Below are 13,272 nucleotides of genomic sequence, written 5' to 3'. Positions count from 1 at the left end.
TGAAGCCAGCATATCCCTGATACCAAATCAGGTAAAGACACCACAAAAAAAAAAAAAAGAAAGAAAGAAAATTACAGACCTATATCCCTCATGAACTTAGATGCAAAAATCCTCAACAAAATTCTAGCCAATAGAATTCCAACAACATATCAAAAAAAAAGAATTCACCATGACCAAATGGGATTTATACCAGGTAGGCAGGGATGGTTCAACATTAGAAAAACAATCAATGTAATCCATCATGTAAAAGACAAGAACCTCATGATCTAATCAATTAATGCAGAAAAGGCATCTGACAAAGTCCAACACTAATTCATGACAAAAACTCTCAGCAAAATAGGAAAATCCCTCCACATAATAAAGGGCATTTATACAAAGCCAACAGCCAACATCATCCTAAATGGCGTGAGTCTGAAAGCATTCCCCTTGAGAACGGGAACCAGACAAGGATGCCCTTTATCACCACTCTTATTCAACATTGTGCTGGAGGTCCTAGTCAGAGCAATTAGGCTAGATAAAGAAATAAAGGGCATCCAGATTGGTAAGAAAGAACTAAAAGTATCTCTATTTGCAGATGACATGATCTTATACACAGAAAACCCTAAGGAATCCTCAAGAAAACTACTGAAACTAATAGAAGAGTTCAGCAGAGTATCAAGATTCAAGAAAAATATACAAAAATTAGTTGGATTCCTCTACACCAACAAAGAGAACATCGAAGACGAAATCACCAAATCAATACCATTTGCAGTAGCCCCAGAGAAGATAAAACACTTAGGAATAAATCTAACTGGAAACATAAAAGACCTATACAAAGAGAACTACAAGACACTGCTGCAAGAAACCAAAAGAGACCTACATAAGTGGAAAAACATACCTTGGTCATGGATAGGAAGACTTAACATTATAAAAATGTCTATTCTACCAAAAGTGGTCTATAGGTACAAGGCAATTCCGATCCAAATTCCAAAGACGTTTTTTAATGAGATGGAGAAACAAATCACCAGCTTCATATGGAAAGGAAAGAGGCCCCGGATAAGTACAGCATTATTGAAAAAGAATAACAAAGTGGGAGGCCTCAGGCCCTGATTTTAGAACATATTATACTGCCACAGTAGTCAAAGCAGCCTGGTACTGGCACAACAACAGATACACAGGTCAGTGGAATAGAATTGGGAATCCAGACATAAATCCAACCACATATGAGCAGCTGATATTTGACAAAGGCCCAAAGTCAGTTAAATGGGGAAAAGACAGTCTCTTTAACAAATGGTGCTGGCATAACTGGATATCCATCTGCAAAAACAAATGAAACAAGACCCATACCTCACACCATGCACAAAAACTAACTCAAAATGGATCAAAGCCCTAAATAAAAAATTTAAAATGATAAAGATCATGGAAGAAAAAAATAGGGACAACGCTAGAAGCCCTATTACATGCCATAAACAGCATACAAAACATTACTAACAATGCATAAACACCAGAAGAGAAACTAGATAACTGGGACCGCCTAAAAATCAAACACCTGTGCTCCTCCAAAGACTTCACCAAAAGAATAAAAAGATTACCTACAGACTGGGAAAAAGTTTTTAGCTATGATATTTCCCATCAGCGCCTGATCTCTAAAATCTATATGATACTGCAAAAACTCAGCTACAAAAAGACAAATAACCCAGTTTAAAAATGGGCAAAGGATATGAACAGGCACTTCACCAAAGAAGACATTCAGGCAGCTAACAGATACATGAGGAAATGTTCTCGATCATTAGCAATTAGAGAAATGCAAATCAAAACTGCAATGAGATACCATCTCACCTCAACAAGGCTGGCATTAATCCAAAAAACACAAGATAATAAATGTTGGAGAGAAGAAAATATTCTTTGATGGTTATAAGGGTTGGGAGGGAGAGGGGTATTCACTAGATAGTAGATAAAAACTATTTTAGGTGAAGGGAAAGACAACACACAATACGGGAGAGGACAGCACAACTGGACTAAACCAAAAGCAAAGAAGTTTCCTGAATAAACCGAATACTTCAAGGCTAGGGTAACAGGGACAGGGGTCTGGGGACCATGGTTTCATGGGACATCTAGGTCAATTGGCATAATAAAATCAATTAAGGACAAAAAAAAAAAGCTTACAGCCTAGGAAACCCTATGGGGCATTTCTGCTCTGTCCTATAGGGTTGTTATGAGTCAGAATCAACTTAATGACACACAACAGCAACAGCCAAAGTAGAACTATTGGCATGTTTGGTTGGAAATTATGTTGATACCTGGAAGATGTTTTATGCTAACAAAGACTAAGAGCCTCTGACCTACAATGCTTGTTACAAAGGGGCCACTCATGAGGTTGATCTAGAGGAAGTCAGAGAGCCAGCCCAAGGGGTTTTGCTGCCCTCCCTGAAACAACAGGAGGCCCCTGGCAGGTTCTAAGTAGGAGAATGGTGGATTCAGGGTGCACGGAGGGTGGCTGGATGGGCTAAGACTGCAGGCAGGGGCACAGATCAGAGGTGAGCAGTCTGCTGTTGGAGCCAGACTTCCTGGGTTCAAATACCATTTCTACCACTTACCTGCTGTGTGACCTTGGACAAGTTACTTAACTTTTCTGATGCCTTAGCATTCCTATCTGTAAAGCAGTGATTATAAGAGCTTTTTTAAAATAAATGAGTTTCAGTATGTAGCGGTTAGGATTATGTCAGAGTTTAGCACCATATAAGAATATTACCACCTCTTGTGTGTGTATGTCTCTATGAGTACTACTATTATGGTCCAAGAAAAGATATTACAGTGGACTAGGGCAGTGTCACGGGGAATAAAGCCTGCAGACCTAGTGAACAAATACTTGGAGATATGCACATACTTAAATGCATCTACTATTCAAATGGGTCCCTGAATGGTAGCAAAAGGCTAATGCTCTTGGCTGCTAACCAAAAGGTTGGAGGTTCAAGTCCACCCAGAGGCACCTCAAAAGAGAGAATTAACAATCTGTTTCCAAAAAATCAGCCATTGAAAACCCTGTGGAGCACGGCTCTACTCTAACACACATAGGGTCTCCATGAGTTGGAATGGACTTAATGGCGACAGATTTTTTTTTACTATTCTAGTACTTTGTACACTATCTTATATATAGTTAGGAGGTTTAAACACATCTACAAATTTATATATGCTCCATCTACATGTGGAGCTCTGGTGGCACAGTGGTTAAGTGCTCGGTTGCTAACTAAAAGTTTGGCAGTTTGAATTCACCAGTTGCTCCATGGAGAAAAGGTGTGACAATCTGTTTCTGTAAAGATTTGCAGCCTTGGAGACCCTATAGGGCAGTTCTACTCTGTCCTATAATGGTCACTGTGGGTTGGACTTGACAGCAGAGGGGTTTTTTTAGTTTGTTTTCTGATATCTATATGTACTATATATCAAAAGTGTGGTGAAACCTATGTGAAATTGGTCACTACAGATTAGTAAGTAAGCATACGTAAGCCCATGCTTACTCTGCTTAATGAGTAATCTGCCCCTGTGTCCAATGCAGTGAATGTGGACTTGGAGAAGGACCAAGACTCCTTTCTTCAGCCGGGGATGGGCTAGCAGCCCACCGACCTCTGGGGGAGCTTCACAGGAGACAGGCCAGGATTCAGTCAGAGCTTGGATCTCTTGTTTTCCTGGAGCTAGCAAGCCCAGGAGCAGTGGGAGCAGACCCAGGAGAGCAGCAAGGAAGGGATGAGGCTGCTCTGGACACCTCTGCTGCTCCCCCAGCACTTGGCACTCCTGAGGCTCAGAGATGGCTAAGGAGCCCCACCGCTGCTCGTGCAGCCCCCAGGCTTTCCTCAGCCTCTGCCATTTTCCAGATGAGGAAACTGAGGCTGAAGAGAAAGGATTCCGCCCAAGGTGTGAGAGAGAAGCAGGCGTTTGAACTGGTTCGTTCTGGTTAGACCTCCTGTTGAGAATTTGCATTTCCACCCCAGATATACTGAATCAGGACCTACAGTTTAATAAGATCCCCAGGTGATTCTTATGTATGATATTTTGAGACCCACTGCTCTACTAGCAGAAACCCTGGTGGTGTAGTGGTTAAGTGCTACATCTGCTAACCAAAGGTTGGCAGTTAGAATCCACCAGGCACTCCTTGGAAACTCTGTGGGCAGTTTTACTCTGTCCTAAAGGGGCCACTATGAGTCGGAAACGACTCGAAGGCAGTGGGTTAATGGGACTCTACTAGGGGTGCTAAGATTGGTCCCTAACCAGAAGTATTAGAATCGCCTGGGAACTTGTTAGAAATGCAAGTTCTCAGCAGGGGTTCAAAGCTGGCCAAAGCAGTTGGAAGCCTGGGAGAAAAGTAAAAGGAGCAGCATCGTCTGAGCGTGTGGGTACCAGGACCCGTGTCCGGCCTTAACCTACTGGACGTCAGACAGGAATCAGCTGAAGGGAGTGTGATTACGCCCTTTTGACAGATGAGAAAACCGAGCTCCAGCGGTTGGGGCATTTCCTGGAGTTCGGAGGCAGGTTAGAATTTGTAGTTTAGTGTCTGCCTGTGCTTTTCCTCCCATCGTAATAGGAAAGAGGGAAGCAAGAGGACGGAATTCCGGAACAGCCCAAGTTTTGATGAGTTTTTTTTTTAGTTGCTTTAATTTTGCTCCCACCCTGGACTTTGAAGTCCTCAGGAAGCTGCTTGCCCTGGCCTCCTTGGCCTGAGAGTGTGGCCCCCACCAGCCTCCTTTCTTCAAGGCCACACAGCTATGGAATTTGGCCCTGGAGATTAATCCTTGTCACTCTCCTGGCCTCTCCCTCTCTCCCACTAAAAGTGAAGGGGTCTTGGCCATGGTCTGTAGGCCTGCCTGAAATCTAGTGGGGACACCACTTCCTGCCCCTAGCCTCCCCCAGCCCTAACCCACTCACCCCTTGGCTGTAAGACCAAGCAGTGGCCATGTCAACAGGACTGGAATTCTCCTTTCTTGCTTGCTCTCAAATCATTTTAAGGATCTTGGTAGCAATTTGGTATCCTTGAAAGCTCACTTAATGAGGAATCTGTTCAGAATTCAGCAAAGATTTGAATACATTTGTATTTATGTCACATACAGCGTGCATCACACAGGCTAACAGTTGTGGTGGTATGTTTATAGTCACTGAGTGCTTCCAATGAACCAATCTCTTCTTTAGGTCGTCCCATCCATGTGTTCATGTCACCCTTACAACACTCAAGGGAAGCACCTGTATGAGTCCTGATTTACAGAAGAGGAAACTGAGGCTCAGAGAAATCAAGACTCTGGCCACATCCACAGTGAGATTCAGAGCTAGGAAAAAATCAAACCCATTGCCTTCGAGTTGGTTCTGACGCATGGCCCATATGACAGAGTAAAGTTGTTCCATATGGTTTTCCTGGCTGTGATCTTTATGGAAGCAGATTGGTGGGCTTTTCTTCCACAGAGTCACAGGATGGGTCTGAACCGCCAACTTCTCAGTTAGTAGCTGAGAGCAAATTGTTTGGGCCACCCAGGGACCTTTTAGAGCCTAAATATCCTTTCCTCTCTACCATGCAAAGACAGCAGGCTTCATTCTCCCCAAACACTCAACCCCTCTCTGTCTCAGCTCCCTTAGCTCCCAGCCTCCTGCACAAGCGGACACCAGGTTGCCCCACAGCCAAGGTCTTCTGACCATTCTATTGCCCATAGAGTCAGTAAGAGAGTTAGACAGTATTCAGAAAGGGCTGCTATTACAGGAATAACAAAAACAATATAATAATAATAGGTATAAAAGTCAAGGAGTCTCTGGGTGGTGCAAATGGCTAACCCACTCAGCTGCTAACCGAAAGGTTGGAGGATCAAGGCCACCCAGTGGTGCCTCAGAAGAAAGGCCTGGCAATCTACTTCCAAAAAAAATCAGCCATTGAAAACTGTGTGGAGCACAGTTGTACTCCGATACACATGGGTTCCCCGTGAATCAAAATCGACTTTACAACACATGGTTTTTAATAAAATTCAGCAGTTCCACAAGGGATGAAGTTATACATCCCACATGGCTTTGGCACAGCTCTGTGAGGAAACTATAATTATCTTTATTCTCCAGATGTGAAAACTGATGTTGCTAAAACGGAAGAACCTTGCCCAAGGTCACACAGCTAGTGTGTTGGCAGAGCCAGGTTTTAAACTCAGGTCCACGTGGCACCAAGATCTATGTAATTTCCTCTCCACTTTCTGCCTCTACTAAGTCCCTGACCTCAGCGAGTTCCCATTTGGGGAGCAGACAAGTAAATGGTTAATGGCCCCACAGCAATAATCATAGTAAACGCAGGGTACCAGGAGGAGCGTGTAATCAGGGAAAGGAATCCAGGAGGGCTTCTGGAAAGAGGTGGTACCTGACCTAAATCATATGGGATGAGGAATAACAGACCTGCAGGAGTTGCAGCTGGAAAATATCCAGAGAAGATCATCCACTCCCACTTCCAGGCTTTACTACAGGTCATTCATTGTTACAGGGGTCTGTGTTATCCTTCAAGGCAAACTGAAGGTAATTCCTCCTCTGAGTGCAACCATGACTATAGCAGTAAAAACGCTCATCACCTGATGTTGTATACCTTTTCTACTTGGGTTCCTGAAAGCGGAGCCCAGACCACTTATAAAGACGGCACGTCCTCTCATGCCCGGGCCTGGGCTCTCTCTCCCACACACCCACGCCGTCTTCCTAACACATGAACTAGCCACTTTCAGGGGCCCAGAAATTGGATCCGCAGGCCTGGGTGTGAGTCCTGGCTCTGCCACTTGGCCCTGCCACTTCCTTGGGCACTGTATGACTCCCTGTGCCTCAGGCTTTCCTCTGTAAAATGAGATGGTTTCATTGGCCTCTAAGAGCTCTCCAACTCTGCAGACCTATGAGACCAAGGCGAGTCCCTGGTGGTGCAAATGGTTAACATGGTCAGCTGCTAACTGAAAGGTTGGCGGTTCAAGTCCAGCCAGGGGTGCCTAGGAAGAAAGGCCTGGTGACCTACTTCCAAAAAAATTACCCACCGAAAACCCTATGAAGCACAGTTCTACTTGGACACATATGGGGCCACTGTGAGTCGAAACTGATTCGACAGTACCTGGTGGCGGGGTGTGAGACAAGGACTCACGACTGAGAACCCAGGAGAAGAAAGGACAGCCAAGGAGGCAGAAAGGAAAGGAGCAATCTAGTCTCCAAAGAGGGGTGGGGGAGAGAAAGGGCAGTCCTGCTCTCTCAGCCCGTCCCTTCTCCGCCTCACTTTGCCTATTTGTCTATTTCCCAACTCTCAGCCATTGGCCCTCTTCAGACCTCAGTCCTAATCTCCAACATGGTCTGTGGGCCAGACTGCAACACCGAAGTGAGATGGGAGCCATTAAGTTTTCAAACGGATCCAGGTTCTGTAATTTCAAAAGAAAAAAACGTCAATAGGATTTGACCCAGAATCAAGATGAAAGCAATAAATATTTGTGAGAAAGAAAAATGGTTCAATCATTCCCTTAAAACAATTTGGTTGTGTCACCTAGGAATTTTACACTAAGTTTTTTTACCAGGTCTTTCTCGCATTGGCTGAAGGGCCACCAAGAGGTAGAGTGACCACACATTCCGGATTTACTTAGCCTGGTTTCAAATATTCAGTTCCTTGTTCCCCAAAGCACCTCTCTTATCAGAATATGAGCTGCCATTTTGGATTAGAAAGAGGCCTGTATGTAATATGTGGCTTTAACCCCCAGGAAAGACACAGTTTCCAAAAGACTAAGTACACACTAGCAATTACCCCTCAAACACAGGTGAATAAATGGATGTAGACAGCATTCTAAGCAGGAATCCAAGAATGTTTTCGAGAACAACCACTGCACACACGCAGCCAAAAATAAAGCTGTCAGTTTGATTTATTCTCCTTGGAGTGCCTCCTGGAGAGAAGCTGGACACTGGCGTTGGTGCCTCAAACTGCCAATTAGAAAGGTAGCTGGAAACAGAGGGAACAAGTAGAGTAACGGGGCCAAGACCACAAGACGGTGATCAAGGCCAGTGCAAGGTGCTAGGAGGGGCATGAGGTCAGAGGGAAGAAACCAAGGAGGACTTCTTGTAAGAGGTGACGCCTAGGCTAAGTCATGAAGGATGATCAGCAGGCGGAGGGTCAGCAGGAGTGAGAAGGCCAAAAGTCTCCAGAAAGTAAATGATAACAACTGTATTTTTTTTTTTTTGTACTTGGGTAGCAATGGTTATGGGTGGCTCCCTCCCCCTTCTAACCTTTCTATTTTATATTGTTTCTTTCAAGAGTATATGTCATTTTTGTAATAATATTTTTTAAAAATAAAAAGAATAACTGTTTCAAAGGATTTGCAGAGTTTTTGTGTCTGTGTCGTGATCATGGGAATGGAGACCTTTCCCTTCTCCTTCCTCCGGCAGCCTCTCTCTGTGGCTGGTGCAGATAAGCGGTTAGAGGTAAATCCTTTCTTTCCCTTCATTGCTATGAGAGAGTTCAGAACGTTAGTACTTGCCAATTTTGATACAAATTTGCTGGGTGCTGGAGAGCACACATAAGTGGTCTACTCAGGCCCGGAAATGGGCTCAAACATACCAAACAGTCTTGATGATAGACTGGACCAGGCAACTTTTTGTTGTGTTATACATAAGGTCACCAGAAGGTGGAGACAACACGACACCAACACCAACAACAACTCAGGCTGGGATATCACGGTGCCTCAGCCCACCTGGGTGAAGTGCTGGGCACTGGGCACCCCAACAAGAAGTCAGGAGCACTGCATGGGATCCTGAAAAAATATGGAAATTCCTCACCACCAGCACAACCACCACACATACGAGTGTCCTAACTTTGCTGTGGGCTGTGGGCTGCTATGGTGGGGTGGGGGCAAGGGACAGAGGTAGAAGTGGGCTGATCAAGAGATGATAACGTGAGAAAGGACGTTGCCTTTATAATCCAGGGACACCTTATCGATCTGAGCTGGGCTCCAGACATCACACTCTCTGCCCCTCTGAGGCTACCAGGCCTCCTGGAGCCAGTAGCATTCTCCAGGACTCTGCAGGCTGGGCCTCTGTCTGCTTCTCCACTCGCATTGCTCAGCACAACCCAAAGAGAGAGGATCCCAGAGACTGCACATTACCAATATCAACCCCAACTTCTAGCTTCCACAGCCACGACAGGGATGACCTGCTCCCCTTTATAAATCCAGGCCACACAGGGGCCAAACCCAGTCCCTGGTTTCCACTGAGAGCGGATGGTGTTGTTAGCGGCCACTGAGTCAGCCCCCGATTCATGGTGACCCCAGGCACAATGGAACAAAAGCTGCCTGGTCCTGTACTATTCCCATGATCAGTTGCAGATGGGACCATTACGATCCATAGGGTTTTCACTGGCTGATTTTCAGAAGTATATGGCTACACCTTTCTTCTAGTCTTAGTCTGGAAGCTCCGCTGAAGCCTGTTCATCATCATAGCAACAAGCAAGCCTCCACTGACGGTGGCCGGGAATGGAACCTGGGTCTCCAACATGGAAGGCAAGAATTCTACCACTGAACCACCACGGGCCCTGAGGTTTTCGATAGAAGAACATGAATCTAGGGGGGCAAGAGCCATAATTACCTTGGTTTATACAGCCCCAACCTCAACTCACTTTCCAGAATCCCAGCCCCTTCTAGGACCACCCCAGTCCCACCCCCATCCACCTTTCCCATTCTCCAGCTCCACATTCCCCCAGCCTGAGCACTGAATCCTGGCCTCAGACATCCCCGTGTTAAAGCAAGTGGTGGCCAGGGCCGTCTCTCCTTGGGTCTCCAAATTTCCATTCATAAAACAATTCTCAGGAGTCCTGTCATTCCATGCCAGGGCAGGATCAAGGGTAAGTTTCTCACAATGATACCCCATTGCATCGATTCCAACTCATAGCGACCCTATAGGACAGAGTAGAACTGTCCCATAGTGTTTCCAAGGAGTGGTTGGTGTATTTGAACCACCAACTTTTTGGTTAGCAGCCGAGCTCTTAACCACAGCTCCACCAGGGCTTCTCAGAAGGATAACCACCCTGATTATCATTTGTGTGGGGCTACATAGCCTCCAGCCCCTTACTGTGACATGATCTCATTTAGTATGCACACAGCTTCCTCTTCAGCTCCATCTCACAGATGGAGAGACTGAGGCCCAGAGAGGTGAAGCCACTGGCTCAAGGTCACACAGTGGGTAAGTGGCAGAGCCAGGGCTGGGCCCCAGAGCTGTCTACTTACGTGCCCTTACCACCTTTGGGCTCTCTCTCAGTGGTAAAATTGTGTTTCAGTTTGGGTGAGGGGAGGGAGGGGGAAGAAAGGCCACAGGCTCAGGATCTGGCTCTCAGGAATGGGGTCAAAATTCCTTCAAGTTAATACACAGCATCCCAGACGACTGACCTCATAAATATCACTAGATCCCGCAGCCTCCACCCAGTCCACCAGGGCCCTGGACATGAGGAACTCTGTATCCTGTTCCCGGCTGCAGCAGGTGGAAATAGTGTGAACTAATGAAATATTGCCAGCGAAGCTAACAGCTGCATTCCTATCTCCTGGCAGACAGTACCTGGAGACTACTGACCCACACTCACTGGCCTCCTCCCTCCACCAGCTGGAAGGCCAGAGTGAGACTTAGGAGAGCTCTGAACATGGGTGGAGGCAGCAGACCAGGCTTTGGTACCAAGGCTAGCTGTGTGACCTTGGGCGAGTGACTTGACATCTCTGAACTTCAGTTTCTTCACCTGTAAAAAGGGGATAATGGGACCCACTTCAGGAGCTATGGATAAAACACAGTAGCCTATATGTGGAAGTGTCTAGCTGGAGACCAGTTACAGTGTTGGGGGCCTAGGAGACAGAATGGGGGTTAGTGTGGGAATGTAACACCCATCCATCTACCCACATGCCTGGTCCCTGTTCAGAGTACAAAACTCAAAGCCAGAGGAAAATCCCAGTGGACACTGCTACTGCCTTTAAACAGAGGTCTCGGGGGCTGGGAGTAAGCTGCCTGTTAGGCCCCACAGGGGTGGGACGCAGACCTTAAGCCAAGAAAGGCAACTTTGGTTCCCCAGAGTGAATCACTGTCTAGAAGTTAGCTGCACGCTCTCATCAAGTTCACCAGGAAGTCAGTGCCTGGCCTGCTTGGGCACCCCAGAGACCCGCCTCAATGAATAATGTGGGATTTTGTCCATGGGCTTTGGCTGCCTAGAATCCCTTCCCTCTGTCCAGCAACAGGCCCCTGCCCAGGCAGCTCCACTGGTGTTGACACCCCGTCCCACCCCCAGTTTAAGGTAAGGGTGGCTTGTGAACTAGACCAGGCAACCCATGCGCTCCCCTTGTGATCCACAGAGCCTGGTTCAGGGATGAATGTATGCTCAAGCAGAGCTAATCCCAGCCAGTGAAGCTGGATCAAGCCACACCTGAACCCTCCTGGCTTTTCAGTTGCATGAGTCAGTAAATTCCACTTTTTGTCTTAAGTCAGCCTGAGTCAGGCTTTCTGTCACTTGCAATCTAAACAGGCCTGACAGATAACCCATTTCTGACATCAAGGCCCTTGTAAAACCAAATTCATAAAGTGAAGGCTGCTTCATTGGCACAGATTCAGAGCAAAAGGAACTGGGTAATGTTTCAAGACATCCTACTCAGGCTTTAGGACATCCTTACCCTGGTTCAAGTGCTGTGGAAAAAATGCTTCAGAATCCGAAAGGCCTGAGTTTAAATCCCAGCTCTACCACTTACTAGCTGTGTGACCTTGGGCAAGTCATTAAACCTCTCTGAGATTCTATTTCTTCAAATAGAAGAGGGCTATTAAAAAAAAAAAAACATTGCTGTCAAGTCAATTCTGACTCATAGTGACCCTACAGGACAGGGTAGAACTGTCCCATGGAGTTTCCAATGCTGTAATTTTTTACAGGACCAGACTGCCACATCTTTTTTCAGTGGACCGGCTGGTAGATTTGAACCAACAATCTTTTGGTTAGAAGCTGAGCGCTCAACCACTGAGCCACCAGGGCTGAGGGTAAAATGAGATAATGTTCATTAAGCACCAGGCACACAGTAGGCACTCAATAAATGCATCCCCACAGACCATTTCAAAAAACCAACCAAACCCATTGCCGTCCAGTCATTCCAACTCGTAGCAATCTTACAGGACAGAATAGAACTGCCCCACAGGGTTTCCAAGGAGCGGTTGGTGAATTTGAACTGCCGACATTTTTGGTTAGCAGCCATAGCTCCCTGGAGCTCTTAACCACTGTGCGACCAGGACCTCTAAAAAAAAAACCTGCTTAATTGCAGATACATGAAGAAGACATGGGGACAGCGAGGAGGCATCCTGGTTTCCAAGAATTCACTCATGGGGAGCCCTGCCCCCAATGTATATCTTCTGTCCATCTTCACAAGAAGCAGGATAGTGGTGGTCGTTAGGTGCTTTCGAGTTGGCTCTGACTCAGAGCAACCCTGTGTACAACAGAACAAAACACTGCCCAGTCCTGCGCCATCCTCACCATCGTTGTTCTGCTTGAGCCCAAAGTTGCAGCCACTGTGTCATCTTATTGGGGTCTTCTTTTTTTTGGCTGACCCCCTACTTTACCAAGCATGATGTCCTTCTCCAGAGACTGATCCCTCCTGAAACCATGTCCAAGGTATGTGAGAGGTACAAAGGATAGTGGAGTACAAAGGAAAAAAGGATATTCGTGCCAGAGAGACCTGAGTTTAAATCCTACCTATGCTCTGAGACCTTTGGCAAGTTACCTAACCTTTCTGAGCCTTGTTCTCCCATCAGTAAAACGGGGATGGCAATGCCTACCTACCTTGTAGACGGGGCGTAAGGATGAAAGCGTGATGCTGTGTGTGTAGATAGTACCCAGCACAGGGTTCAACAAACGTGGTTATTCTCCCAGCCTGTAGCCAGGGATCTTCTTCAATGGCTGGTCCCCAAGACTACCAATTTCCCTCTCTCTGAGCTCAACCATTCTCATGTTTCAACTCCTTAGCCTCCCTGGTAACCACCGGCCCTGATTTCTCTCAGAATTCAGGTCTTCCGGGCATCTCCAGGGCATCCCCTAGGCATCCCAGACCCAACTCAAGGCCCTGGTTCCTCCAGTACTTGCTATGTGATTTGGGGCAGGTCACCTTGGCATTGGTCCCTCCACCTGTCAAATGAGCAGCTTACAGTAGCTAACTACAGAGACTGCCCCAGCCCTAACGCCCTAGGGTTCTCAATTCTGCTGAATCATCTCCCCATCGAGGCTTCACCTTCCCAGACTCACCACCTTCAAACGGTGCTACCATTCTTCAA

The sequence above is a fragment of the Elephas maximus genome, chromosome 4, assembly GCF_024166365.1.
Source record: "Elephas maximus indicus isolate mEleMax1 chromosome 4, mEleMax1 primary haplotype, whole genome shotgun sequence".
Classification (NCBI taxonomy): domain Eukaryota; kingdom Metazoa; phylum Chordata; class Mammalia; order Proboscidea; family Elephantidae; genus Elephas; species Elephas maximus.
This window is presented reverse-complemented; position numbering follows the sequence as displayed.